The sequence below is a fragment of the Ascaphus truei genome, chromosome 13 (assembly GCF_040206685.1).
Source record: "Ascaphus truei isolate aAscTru1 chromosome 13, aAscTru1.hap1, whole genome shotgun sequence".
Classification (NCBI taxonomy): Eukaryota; Metazoa; Chordata; class Amphibia; order Anura; family Ascaphidae; genus Ascaphus; species Ascaphus truei.
Window position 1 is genome coordinate 31,907,259 of NC_134495.1, and position 15,216 is coordinate 31,922,474.

The window sequence follows — 15,216 nt, forward strand, 5'->3', positions numbered from 1 at the left end:
GGCTTGTTCATTCGTCATATTAGAATCTTTAGAGAGAATTTTGTCAATTGCTTCAAAACCCTGTTGATGGCCTATGGATGTATACAGGGATGTGACATCTCCTGTTACAAGATAAAAATCATCCTCCCATTTTTGTTCTTTAAGGATTCTTAAAATATCTGTTGAATCTCTAATGTAGGATTTTTGATTTTTAGCCTTGAAGAAAAAAATCTACGTAAGGTGATAAATTTGAAGTGAGGGAATCAGTCACAGCTTCCCGTTGGGTTGTTGGGGCACTTATGAAGTTTGGATAGGTAGTAAAAGATAGGTAGTATTCGATTTTTCTGGTTTAAATATTCAAATTCTTTATCATCCAATATACCTTCATTTCCCCCCCTATCTAAGAGTACCTGTAATTCTTTTTGATATTTGATTGTGGGATCTCCAGGGAGTTTACAATATGTTACCGTATCCCCCAAGATTCTCTCAGACTCTTTCATATAATCCTCCCTATTTAAAATAAATACCCCTCCCCCTTTGTCAGCTTGTTTTAAAACTATTCAAGACTTTTGGAACAGTCTTTTGCCGGGGTCGAGTGATAAGTTGTTTTTGCCTTATTAAACTAATTTCTGTTATTCACTGTATAGTTTATGTTATTCACTGCACATTTTGTTTAGATTTAGTATTGATATACACATTATTTGATATAATTTCAATCACTATCTGAGGTGGAGTAGAGCGCCATCTAGCGTTCTTTTACCTTAAATGTGGTGAATACCTACTCTTAGTCTCAAACCAGCATAGCCAGCACAACCACACTGATGATGCCCATCAAGGTTGAAACATGTCTGTGAGTGGGTTTCCTGGCTTTGCATCACACCCCAGCCTATGCTTAAAAGCTGTGTTTAAAGCAGCATGCATTGGCTTAAGGCAGGCCTGCACAACATACAGCCCGTGGGCCGCATGCGGCCCGCCGGGGCACCCCGTGCGGCACGCGACGGACCCCCTTGGTTTTTGTCCCTGGTCCCGGTATTTAGATGCGGGACGGTGGCGGTGAGGAGGATACGGCAGCCGGTAAGTATTCTCTATGTGAATGAATGAATGTATGCTATATGCTGCTGGACGGGAGGGGAGTGAGGAAGGGGGGGTTGGATGAATGATGATGCGGGGGGCGGGGCTTAGAATGCCAGCCGGGCCGCAAGGGATTCGTTGCAGGCAGAGAGGAAACCAGGGGCGGGGCTTCAGCTTTGTGCAGAGCACACGGTGAGTGTGTGTGTCTGCCTTCCCGCTCCTGGCTCCTCTGTCTGCTGTGTGGTGTCGCCCCCCACTGGTGTTCCCTTTGCCCTCCTTGCTCCCTTTGCCCCCCCATGGCACTCCCCTTGCCTCCCTTTGCCCTCCTGGCTCTCCTTTTCCCCCCCCCTGGCTCTCCCTTTGCCCCCCTTGTGCTCCCTTTGCCCCCCCTGGTGCTCCCTTTGCCCCCCCTGATGCTCCCTTTGACCCCCCTGGTGCTCCCTTTGCCCCCTGGCTCTCCATTTGCCCCCTTGCCCCCCTGGCACTCCCTTTGCCCCCCTGGTGCTCCCTTTACCCCCCCCTTTTACCCCCCACCCCTTTACCCCCCCTTGTCTGGTAGGGAAAGGAGTGCACTCCAGCAGTGTCTGTGAATCTGCTCGCTCTCCCCTAACCCCCCTCCCACCTCAGCCTGCTCCAGCAGGGGGATGCGCTGTAGCGCAACCCGGAACTTCCGGGTCTGCTGCTAGAGCGCGCTTCCCTCACCCTGTCGCCATCACAGTTGCCGCTGCCATCCACCACCTCCTCCGTTGCCTCTGTTGCCGCCGCCGCCACCACCTCTGTCCGCCGCCGCCACCTCTGTCCACCGACGCCTCCTCTGTTGCCGCCGCCGCCGCCAACATCAGATAAGCATGGGGGGCCCCATTCAAACCACACCAGTGGGAGCCAATTCAAACCACACCAGTGGGGGGATGCTGACATGGGGGATGCTGACATGGGGGATGGGGGGGATGCTGACATGGGAGGGGGGATGCTGAGGGGGGGGATGCTGAGGGGGGATGCTGACATGGGAGGGGGGATGATGGCATGGGAGGGGGGATGCTGACATGGGAGGGGGGATGCTGACATGGGAGGGGGATGCTGACATGGGGGGGAATGGGGATGCTGACATGGGGGGAGGGGGGATGCTGACATGGGAGGGTGGGATGCTGACATGGGAGGGGGGATGCTGACATGGGAGGGGGGATGCTGAGGAGTGGATGCTGACATGGGAGGGGGGATGCTGACATGGGGGGGTGCTGACATTGGAGGGGGGATGCTGACATGGGCGGGGGGATGCTGATATGGGAGGGGGGATGCTGACATGGGAGGGGTAATGCTGACATGGGAGGGGTAATGCTGACATGGGAGGGGGATGCTGACATTGGGGGAGAGGGATGCTGACATGGGGGGGAGGGGGATGCTGACAAGGGGGAGGGGGATGCTGACATGGGGGGAGGGGGGATGCTGACATGGGAGGGTGGGATGCTGACATTGGGGGGGTGCTGACATGGGAGGGGGGGATGCCGACATGGGAGGAGGAATGCTGACATGGGAGGGGGGATGCTGATATGGGAGGGGGGATGCTGACATGGGGGGGATGCTGACATGGGAGGGGGGATGCTGACATGGGAGGGGGGATGCTGACATTGGAGGGGTGATGCTGACATGGGAGGGGTAATGCTGACATGGGGGGGAGGGGGGATGCTGACATGGGAGGGGGGATGCTGACATGGGGGGGATGCTGACATGGGCTGTGGGGGGCTGCTGATATGGGCTTTGGGGGGCTGCTGATATGGCCAAATTAATTTAATTTGAATGAAAGTATATTAAATGTAATTTTGTTTCAAGTAAACATTGTAAATAAATGTGTTATTTTGAATAATACATGCTGTTTTACCCGTGCGGCTGACTCTGTTTTCCTTGTGAGGTGTAGGGGGGGAGAGTGATGTGAGGTGCAGGGGGGGAGAGTGATGTGAGGTGCAGGGGGGTGAGAGTGATGTGAGGTGCAGGGGGGGAGAGTGATGGGACGTGCAGGGGGGGAGAGTGATGGGAGGTGCAGGGGGGGAGAGTGATGGGAGGTGCAGAGGGGGAGAGTGATGTGAGGTGCAGGGGGGAGAGGGATGTGAGGTGCAGGGGGGAGAGGGATGTGAGGTGTAGGGGGGAGAGTGATGGGAGGTACAGGGGGGGAGAGTAATGGGAGGTGCAGGGGGGGAGAGTGATGATGGGAGGTGCAGAGGGGGATAGATAGGAGGTGCAGAGGGGGAGAGATGGGAGGTGCAGAGGGGGAGAGTGATGGGAGGTGCAGAGAGGGAGAGGGATGTGAGGTGCAGGGGGGGAGAGTGATGTGAGGTGCAGGGGGGAGAGTGATGGGAGGTGCAGAGGGGGAGAGTGATAGGAGGGGCAGAGGGGGAGAGGGATGTGAGGTGCAGGGGGGGAGAGTGATGTGAGGTGCAGGGGGGAGAGTGATGGGAGGTGCAGAGGGGGAGAGTGATAGGAGGGGCAGAGGGGGAGAGGGATGTGAGGTGCAGGGGGGGGGAGTGATGGGGGGTGCAGGGGGGGAGAGGGATGTGAGGTGCAGGGGAGGAGAAGGATGTGAGGTGCAGGGGGGGAGATGGATGTGAGGTGCAGAGGGGGAGAGTGATGGGAGGTGCAGGGAGGGAGAGTGATGGGAGGTGCAGGGGGGGGATGTGAGGTGCAGGGGGGAGAAGTATGGGAGGTGCAGGATGATGATGAGAGGTGCTGGAGGAGAGATGATGATGATGATTTTACCCGTGCGGCCCCAATTTTTTTTCCTTGGAGCAGTTCGGCTCTTCTCACTTTACGAGTTGTGCAGGCCTGGCTTAAGGGTTGCTCGTGTAATATGAGATTGAGACAAAAGGTGTGCTCATTTGCATATCATTTCCCAGAATCCCTTGCTGCAGTGGAAGTGCTATGTGCTGGGCGATAATGGTGAAAGACAGGGTTGCAGACCTGTCTAAAACATGCAAATGAACATACAGTAATATTTACAGTACACATATATATTATACAGCCATATGAAAGGGAATTCAGATTTTTTTTCTATGCAATCCCCTGCTTCATTCAGTGGTGGCTGATATTGGTGGGGAAAGAAAATCAGAAAAGCCTTGAAGATTGACATCTTAAAGCCACCACTGGAATTCAAAGCCTATGAATAGAGGCAAAAAAAATTACATGAGAACAGAAGCTGATCTAGCCTCTTATCCACTATCCCACCGGAAAACAGCTAAGCTCATTTTTGTTGGTAGAATATAAATAACAGTGTATTAGTTCTTAACAAATTGCTACAGAGTACCGGTACAAAATGTTTTTGTCGGTTTATATAATGCAAGCTCTGGGGATACTGATTATGAAGGCAGTAGGACAGGTTAACATTTCATCTTTTTGCATTGATTTTCAATATGAATGGGTTTTGTATTATTTTCCTCCACAACAGTATCATTTACCAAGTGTATATTACCACTTCATCCCTAAGGACGTAGGCAGAGCGATATGAAATATACAGGATTATGACCAAAGAAAATCACAGATACATGATAAGCATTGGCTCTCAGCTCATGCACTTATATTTCTGCAAATGTTATGCTTACACTCTTGTGTTTTCTTCTTTCAAACCTGATAATTGCTGTATTATAAACTACCAAGGTGGTACTGTATGTGTATCTTTCCTGGGGGTGTTTGCATGAAGTATCTGGTTAGGATCTTGTTTTAAGTATCCCTGTTGTTTGACAGACTGAGGAGCAGCTTCTGTGCAAGCAGATGTTTAGAGAGAGATATTTTCACTTCAGACATTTAAAGGGGCTAACGCCTGCTTTGCCAAGAGAAGCATTTCCAGCGAATGGAGCCATGGTAACTAGATTTTTAAACTTCCCTTAAAATGACTAAGATTGATCATTTGTCAAAGTTTTCCTTCTGTAAAATGTATGCTTAAACATCACTGGATTTATTAAAAAAAACTCCCATAAAAAGCAATAGGTTTTTTTTTTTATGATAAATCTGGGGCGGTTTGGTGCACTAGTTTTATGGTACAGTACGTCAGAAAGAAGATAAGAATGTCAGTCCCAGAATTAAGTGAGGTGTCATTGCCCGAAGGAGCAATGTAAAACAAAACCCATTTGGTGTCATACTGTATTTATGATGTCTACAGTATGTAGCCAGGCCGCCGTCTTACCTCCGGCTATGTGAGGGGACGACTGTTGTGCTCTGAGGTGCGGGGAGTGGGCGAGCGAGTCGCCTGTGTTACGGAGAGGGCGTCGCCATCTTGTAAGGAGCTGTGCATGCGCAGTACGTTCTGCGCATGCGCAATGGATTTCACTAGCGTGGCGGCCATCTTCGTGCACCTCGCACATGCGCAGGAGACATACAAGCAGCGGCCATTGCATACTCCTTCAGAAAGGGCTGGAGAGCCTGAAACATGTAGGAGATTTTGTTTTTTATAATAGTTTGTTTTTTGTTTTTAACAAAGTAATTCAATAAACCTTTTTTATTTTTTGCTACCTCTGGTGAGTTGATCGGTGCTTTCTCTGGGTTCCTGCTGTTCTACCAATTTTTTCAACTCTACTGCCCCACGATTGGAGTGACGCACTTCCACAGCGCAGATTCCGGCAATTCGCTACGCCTCATGGGAGAACGCCGAGAGTAGACGGGCACCTCCATGTGAGTAGCCTGAAGTTTTTCCCGGACGGTCTGAGGCTTCGGTATCACCATAGCTTCAGCATGTGGGAACCTACAAAGCTTTATCATAAGGACACAGGTATTTACCTCAATATCTTTGGACATTAAGGCTAAGGCCCCACTCCCTCAGTCAGCGCGCCTGCACTGCAGACAGGCGGGGCGCTGACAGACACAGACCGCGATATGCGGTCTGTAAGGAGCCGGAGAGGGAGTGGGAGGGAGGGGGGCGGGCTCTGATCCTTGGTGCCGTCCACCCCCCCCGTTCCCCCCCCCCCCCCACACACACACACAATTTAATAACATGCAGCTCCTTCCCTGCTCCCCGCCCAAGGCGCCTCCCACCTAGCTCTGTCCCTCCCTTCCTCCCCATTGGCTGACTCGCGTACCACGTGACGCGTCAACGCCGAAATTCACAAGATTCTTGCAGTATCGTCCGGCTGACGCGTCACAGTACATAGTCAGCCCTGTCGGAAGGAGGCAGCGGGGGCAGGGACCACTCGGGCAAGGGTCTGGTGGTTCGCGGCAGAAGCTAGGACCGAGATATTTATGCTAATGAGTTACTAAGGGTTCGGTTCAAGGCTGGCTCTAGTTTCTCTAGCTACTCTCTTATTGGGTCCATCTTTCCCTGTTAGTTCAGTCCTTTATTGTACACAATAGGCAATGTTATTTGACCAAGAACTTATAACCTGATTTGCTGCGGATTTAGAACCATCTTTTGGACTTCATATATGTCATATACTTTTCATGTTTGGGTCTCTCAGATAATTTCTCAGAGTCTCTGTATCGCTATTTTTGGAGCTGGAAGTAGTTACCTATACAAGATTACAAGTCCCAGCAGCCTCATGGGTTGCCTATCACATACACAGCTAGAGTCAATAGGGCGTCCGGATTCCCCTGCTCACCAAGAGATACATTTGGCGCGCTGAGGAGACAACGTCAGTCAGAAGAAGGACCTCTGAGGAGCATGTAGTGTCCAGGGAGCAATGCTTCCCTGGACTAGGCCAGATCTTCCCCCTTAGGCCCCAGCTAGGCCCCGACTCACATTAGGTTGTGGCTGCTATAGGGAAAGCCCCTAGTTAAGGACCTTTCTCCAGAAGCTGCATATAGTCAGGTACAGCACTGGTGAGACGCACGTGTTGACTGTGTCCTGTGGTCTGGGACCAGACCACCTACATGTTAGAGATGGTAAGGTGATATTATCCACGCCGGAATTCACCCCACGCGGAGGCGGACGCCATCGCAGGCAACAACGTTGGATCCTTTTGAAGTGAAACTTCCTTAGTGGCACCTCATTCGAACTGGGGCAAAAATGGATTGTGGAGACAGAAATGAAACGGATGTGACGTCAGTGCTGGCAGTTGAGGCCGGGCTGTGTTCTGGCTTAGCCCAACCCCAACACTGACATCACACCCGCTCCACAAATCAGATGCGGCGGCGGCGGCGACAGCCGCCGGCGCCGCTCCTAACAGCCGCTGCTCCGCCCACATGGCTGATGACATATGCGGCGGCGGTGATAGCCGCCGGCGCCACTCCTAACGGCCGCCATTCCCCCCGCACATCCGCTGCCAAGCCGCGCATGCTCAGTAATCATGGGGACTGGAGGAAAGCCACGCATGCGCAGAAGCGGTTGGCAGCAGCGCCGTTCCCCGCCTGCTGCCACGGCTGTTGACATGTGTTGCCGTTCCCCGTCTGCTGCCCGGGACAGCAGAGACCGCCCGACCGGGACAGCCCCCCCCCACCCTTTCCTAACCCGAATGGGACCTCCCTCCCAGCCCACACATGGGCCCGCCTAACTTCCACTACCGCTGCCATGCCGCGCATGCGCAGAAGCGGCTGGCAGCGGCGCCATTCAGCCCTCCAGTGATGCGGGCGTTTGCGGGCCCCCCAGGAAGCGGTGGTACAAAAACCCGGGCGCAACCCGCGCGGACCCCCCCCCGGACCCCTCACACACTGACGGACCCCCCCAGACCCCCCACACACTGACGGACCCCCCCCGGGCCCCCCCACACACTGACAGACCCCCCCAGACCCCCACACACACTGACTGACCCCCCCAGACCCCCACACACACTGACTGATCCCCCAGACCCCCACACACACTGACTGACCCCCCAGACCCCCACACACACTGACTGACCCCCCCAGACCCCCACACACACTGACTGACCCCCCCAGACCCCCACACACACTGACTGACCACCCCAGACCCCCACACACACTGACTGACCCCCCAGAGACCCACACACACTGACTGAACCCCCCAGACCCCCACACACACTGAATGACCCCCCCCAGACCCCCACACACACTGACTGACCCCCCCAGACCCCCACACACACTGACTGACCCTCCCAGACCCCCACACACACTGACTGACCACCCCAGACCCCCACACACACTGACCGACCCCCCAGAGACCCACACACACTGACTGAACCCCCCAGACCCCCACACACACTGACTGAACCCCCCAGACCCCCACACACACTGACTGAACCCCCCCAGACCCCCACACACTGACAGACCCCCACACACACTGCCTGACCCCCCCAGACCCCCACACACACTGCCTGACCCCCCCAGACCCCCACACACACTCACAGTCACATGCACACTCAGTCACACACACTCAGTCACACTCACACACACACTCACAGTCACACGTACACTCAGTCACACGCACACTCAGTCACACTCACAGTCAGATGCACACTCAGTCACACTCACAGTCAGACGCACACTCAGTCACACTCACAGTCAGACGCACACGCACAGTCACACGCACAGTCACACGCACACTCTCAGTCACACGCACACTCTCAGTCACACGCACACTCTCAGTCACACGCACACTCTCAGTCACACGCACACTCTCAGTCACACGCACACTGTCACACGCGGAATTCACACTTAGTGCAAATAGCTAATACAGGGGATGTGTGCCGAGCACGCGCATTCTAAGTCAAATTTATTTGCGTTTTGTCATTGAGATTGTATTTTGATTTTTAATTAAAACATCACCAACACCAACACAAATACAATTTCTGTGACAAAAGTCAAAGAAGTTTCACTTACTATGCGCGTGCACAGCACACACAGCTTTTTTTTTTGTTCTTCTGCATCACCCGGGTGCAGGAGATCCGAGCAGGAAGCCAACTAAGTGAACCAACAATTCACGGGATAGTGCTATCTCCAACACTTGGCATGGTGCCATTAGCCACTGGAGAGAAGGTAAATGACATACAGTATAGCGAGGCCTCAAGCGCTCCCTCTGTATTTTTACTAAATGTTGTGTGGAAGAACCTCTGTAAGCGCTTCCCCCCTCCCCCCCAGAAAATGTGGTGTCTCCCAGTTTTGCGCACACCCGGTCTATGCTATGGTGTCATGCTTAGCAATCTTTTTAAGCAGAGATTTGCAACCGTTTTGCCCAAGTTCGCGAGCCATGCAAAATTTGCTCTTTTTTTTGGTAGCAAACAAATGTGCACGATTTTAAAAGTTTGCAGGCAGTTTGTCATGTAAAAGTCAATTGCATTGCATTTTCGCTTAATTTTGCTGATCTTTGAAATTGGCTAAATTAAAAAGAATTTCTAAATTCACTTAATGCTGAGACTGTAAATAGGACACCGACACCATGTGCTTGTGTATTTGGGAAATAGTATTAACAGATACAGATGCCGATTTTAGACCACTTGCCTTGGAAAATCTGTGACCATCTCGCAGTAACTCGTGAGATTGTCCACAGAAGGCTGTAATGGCCAATCGGAGTAACACAGCAGGAGTCTCTGCATTTGAATGGGACTCACAGCCCAGTAGGGTTCACATAGCATGAGTCGCATTCAAATTCGAGGGACTCCGCAGTGTTAATCCGATGGGCCATTAGTCTGACTGTGGAAATCTCACAGCATTGGACTGGTTTTAGTGCAGAAGTCTCAAGACAAGTGGTCTAAAATGGGCAGGTGTAGCTGTACACATCACTCAGGGAATTATTACAACTCTATTTAAAATATTAATGAGTGTGGACTGGAACCCTGAAGAAAAGAGTAGTAACTGCTATTGCTACTGTACTTCTAACGTTTCCGCAGTTTTACTTGACCCAGCAGACTTCTAGTATGAAAAGAAACACAATTGAAAGGGAGGTTTTACCAAAATCCTTCTCAGGTGAGGACAAACAGGTCACCAACTGGTGACAGGTTGCCCAGAAACAAGTATATGTTTTTTCTATAAACCACACGTGTTCTTACTAGTGTTAGCTATGGGGAAGAGGACTCTGGTGAGGAGAATTTTTCTTAATGGGGACAGGCCTCCACCTCTTGGTGTGCAAGGGCAGCAACATAACTACCTGTGAGAGGATGGGTCAGAGTCGGAGTCTGATACAGCAAAACATGCAGGGAAGGTGGATGCTGGAATGGCTCTAGCAACAGCTTTGTGGTGAATTATATTGAAGGTTTCCCAATCACTTAATTAGTGTTTAGAGCGCAAACATAAGGGAATTAGTTACCATTGTTTTAATTATTATACAAAGGATTGTATGCACTATTTAGGAGTCTATTTATAAGATACACTACATCTATGACATTTGTCTTATTATTCTTATTAAAAAAACATTTGTATATTTGCAGTCATTTTTACACGAAAAAGCCAATATAGCAGCAAACTCAAAGCACATGATGCTATACAAGAAAAACATTTGTGTGCATGCATTTACATGATCAAGATGGCCTCTTGAGCAGGGAGCTTTGCCAAGCCTGGGCAGATCTAAGCTTCCCTAAGCCAAAATAAGTAATGAAAACAAAAGAAAATATTTACCTAAACACTAAAACATGGGCAAAGCATGAAGCTGAAACCAAAAAAGCACTAATATCTTCCACAGATGGGAACTCCGTGAACAGTAAGAAGCAGAGACTTTTAGTGCCAATCGGAGTTAGTGTCAGATGCATAGGAATGTTCACAGCCTAATACAAAAGGTAATATGGAAAAGTACCGATATTAATATTAGGCAAGCTTTTCAAACCAAAATGCATAAAGCTCTGACTGAGAGAGACAGGAATTGCAAGGACTGAGTGAGCCAATGGACTGCCTAGAGGATAAGCTCCAGTAGATTCTTAAATCATTTAAACCAAGAGTGAGATCGACCAAGAGAACACTGAGAACCATCCCAGGAGAAATAATGTTAGATTGAGGAACATCCCTAAAACAATCCTATCAGATCCTTTTGTGACCAGACTCCTTAATTATTTGGGCAGTTCTCTGAAGATGGGATCCAAGTTATTCAGATAAACCTTTGCCTGTCAGAAACCATTTTGAATGGTCAGATGAATCAGAATAAATCTGCTGACTTGCAGAACTGTTAAAGTAAGTGAATTTGTTTATAGAACATTTTGGGTACAAAATAGAACCCATTAACACCCTGATAAGTAGTTTCAAGGAATGAAATATGTTATTGTCTTATTTTTTTCATTCATTATTGTGTAATTTTAACAAGCATAGGTTAAATGGAAGCTAAGAAATGGCCGTATGAAGCAGTCTGCTTGAGTAAATGTGAATACAAACAATTTACCACCGAGAAACAAATGCATGTACATTCTCATAAATTGTTTGCCCATTTTTGCCTGTTACCTGTATATCTGAAGGTTTATTATTTTGCCACTACGAATAAAGATTAGGAACCATGAAACCAGGTTCTTTGCCTGGGTGTGTTGCTTCTACTGAAAGGATAAAAAAAACAATCAATATACAAATACAAGGAACTTTCTTCTTCCATAATTTTTTCACTCTCGCTGAGGAGAATTTTCATATGGACAGGATAAGCAGATCTTGAGGGCCCAAACAAGCAGACTCCAATGAGGGACATCATTGTAAAAATCCATTACTTTATAGTTAAAGAGGTGATCTTCACAGAGGTAAGGCCGAAACCTTGCATTGAACATGAGGGAAACAAAATACAGAGCTACACTGCCTCCCTCCACCCTGGCTACAAGGGATCTCTCTGGATGCCAAGATGGCAGACGGACCAGGTCATATATTGCCTCACCTAAGATGGTTGCTGACAGGAAGTCAGCCTCTCTCTAGTCCTCTACTGCCTGCAGCTGCTTATGGTCTTTTAATAGCAGGCAGTTGCTCTCTGTCTTTGCTTGTGCAAAGTACTCTGTTCCTGCTTGAGCTTTGCCTTTGTTCCTTTGATTGCCTGCCAGTGTTTGAACTCCTGATTAGACCTGACTACAGCTGCCTGCCGCCTGTCTCGACCCCAGAACTGGACATTACTAACCCTGCATCCAAGGACTCTAATCCCAGGCCAAGGTCAGTGTATTACTCCCTACCTCTGCCCTATGGGTCCGTATTCTGTTTGCAGTCAGCAACGTTACACTGGCAAAAAAGAAGGGAACTATGATCTTTCATCAAATGCATAAGAGAAAATCAGATGAAATACAAGTGGAGTTTCTGCTTTAAGCTTCTAATAAATATATAGACTTCTGGTCTGAAATCTTTAACCCTTTTTCTCTTCTACAAAGTCTCTCAAGCCAATCAGGTCACAGAAGAGAAGCAACCTTCTAGAAAGCACTGTTCATTAAATAGAAACAACAGAGAGAAAATGATGTGCATCTTAAAGGGAATGACGTCACATCCTTTAAAAAAAAATGGAAGCTGTCACATGGTTTACTACAACCAATCAGATTGGGGGTGTAGCATGTGATGCCTCACATGGTATATCTCCCAATCCAATTGGTTGGAGTAACATGATGTCAGCCATTTTGTTTTGGTGACATCATCTTAAAGGGAGCATAGCCTTCCTGATTGTCTGGCTTCCCTCCCTTTTAAGGACGTCACATTCTTTAAAAAAGAAAAGAAACCCCTGTCACATGGTACACCATCCAATCGGATTGGGGGTGTATCATCTGACACTCAAAAATTATGTCATGGACCTTATATAAAGTCTGTCCCATCTCTTGTGCTTAAGAAGCCGGTGGGACAACATCCGCCCCATTGGATTGGATTACAAGTAAAGAAGAGAAGACAGAAGAAAGAAGAGAAGAACAGAAAAACTTACCAGAAGTTGAGGAGCATTGTGTTGAGGATCCAGCTGCAGTCGAATTAAGAAATCAAAAGGTAAGAAAAACATTGATTGTATGTTCTTTTTGTATTTTTGGTATTTTTATTGTATGTATTTTTTATAGGTTGCCCATTTACTGCCAATGTGCTTTTCCATGCCCCTTTATGGGTGTAGATATGCACAGTGACAAGCAATGTATTTTTTTGCAAATGTTTGTTTTTATTTAATTGTTTTGTATTTGCGTTGTTTTTATTGAAATGTTTTGGGTTTGTTGTTGTTTTTATTTAATTGCTTTGGATTAGTAGTTGTTTATATTGATTTTTTAGGATTAGTAGTTGGTTTGATTTAATTGTTTTGGATTAGTGGTTGTTACTATATAATTGTTTTGGATTTTTGTTTGTTGTTTTTTTTTTTTTAAGTTGCCCATTGACTTCCATAGTGGAAAAGCATGCCCATATTATATGGGCATTGTTTAACACTGTGCCAATCAATGGGTACTGGGGGTGGACGGTGGGGGTAGTTGCCCAGGGAGGGTGGTTAGGCCTCCTGGGTGGGTAGCAGGGGAGGGGGGTTACCCCTTAATTACTATAGCGGTTACTAACCACTAAGGTGATTAAGGGGTTAGTGGAAAATTGTTTTTTTTTTATTGTAATATTCCTGCCCATCCTGGCTTTGGGTAAATAGAACTTTTATTTACTGTATGTTGGCTGGTTTTATTTTTAATGTGAAAACACATTATTATCCATAGCTGGATAATAACCAGGCTATAACTCAGGAAACAGGGGGTCCCGAAGCTGAAATTAATGCGGTTCAGCTCAAGAGACCCCCTGCTGACGTACACTAATAGATCCCATTGAAGCAGCGTCATTACCTTAGCGGCTAGTAATGATTATTTTGTAATACTAGTGTGCGGGAGCAGGGGGTCTCCTGAGCAGAACTGCATTTATTTCAGTCTTGTGAACTCCCTACTTCCCGAGTTAAAGCCCCCAGTATTGGTTGCCAGTATCTCCTGCAGTATTTAAATCCACGGTCACGTGACGTGGAGGATTTTAAAATGGCAGGGGGATACCGGCACCTGTAACTCGGGAAGCAGGAGGTCCCCAAGGCTGTACTCAATGCAGTTCAGCTCAAGAGACTGCCAGCTCCCTTACACTAGTATTAAAATTAATATTTAAACTGCACAATCGCCTGTAAGAGCCGTGCATGGAGACGCAGCATCTTCGCGCAGCTATTCCAGGCTGCAGTTTAAACAAACACTTATAGCGCGATAACATTTTGAAAGACAAACAAAAAACAAATAGTGCGATCTTGCAATTTTTTACAAAATCCCCTGACTAACTATATGAGTCTTATTACCCATATGTTCATAACAATATGCCTAGTCCCAGTCGGGGAAATCCCAGACTAACTATATGAGTCTTATTACCCATATGTTTATGACAATATTTATTTATAATCTTCCAGTAAGGGGGTATTACTACAATCGGGTTGCTAGATAAGTAGACACCGGAAGGATAAGACAGATAAACTTGTATCTTGTACTTACCCCCACCGATGGCTTCTTAATCCCAGCTTCTGATGCCAAATGTAAAATTCGTCCTTTACTCCATTCAGTATGGACCTTCCCCCTCACTCGGATAGACCCTCTCGAGAGGTCATCAACCCTCTAAAGTGCTGTAATCAGGAAAAGACGAACGCGCTCGGAGGATCAAGTAAACAGGTCAGAACAAGCTCTTTACTTTCTCCCGTTTATTTCATGTATACAGGCAGTTTATATAGGCAAGCAGCAAAACAAGCTGATGTACAGAACTTGCTTCCAATATTCTGGCATTATCTACTTGTCTACAGAATTCGGAGAAATTGACATAGGATAATGAGAAATAACGTATGTATGTAAGTACGTATATAAGTACGTATGTGTTCTGTTCAGACTTCAAGAACTGTCTTCTGTCCACATTCCAGGCCCTTGGCCAACATAGAAACTGTAGGGCATATGTGGGGCAAAGGTGACCAGCAGAATAGCTATGTGAATATTTCAATATAACTTGACTTTATTAAACAATATGGAGTACTCCCTATAAAATACACATTATCAACGATAGCCTGTAAGAGCCGTTCATGGAGACACAGCATCTTCGCGCAGCTATTCCAGGCTGCAGTTTAAACAAACACTTATAGCGCGATAACATTTTGAAAGACAAACAAAAAACAAATAGTACGATCTTGCAATTTTTTACAAAAGTTTAAAAAAATAGTTTTTTCTTAGTGAATACCGTTTTGACACACATGTTTTATAGCGGGATAAAACAATGCAAAGTTGATCGGCAATGCACTGATTTTATCTAAAGTTAGGGAATACAGTAGGCCCCAAAGAGATGTAGCAATCGTAATCAGAAAATCGGTATCATTTCATCTTGAAATAAACAAAGCAGACACAGTCAAACGTA

At 47.7% G+C, this 15,216-nt stretch overlaps 1 long non-coding RNA gene across 1 annotated transcript; it reads left to right on the forward strand.

Moving 5' to 3' along the window:
- The first annotated feature begins 11,842 nt into the window (after positions 1-11,842).
- LOC142464535 (uncharacterized) lies at positions 11,843-14,484 on the forward strand. The gene is made up of 3 exons (XR_012787679.1): positions 11,843-12,018; positions 12,677-12,825; positions 14,384-14,484. It is a non-coding gene; the product is annotated as an uncharacterized LOC142464535 (long non-coding RNA).
- The last annotated feature ends 732 nt before the right edge of the window (positions 14,485-15,216 follow it).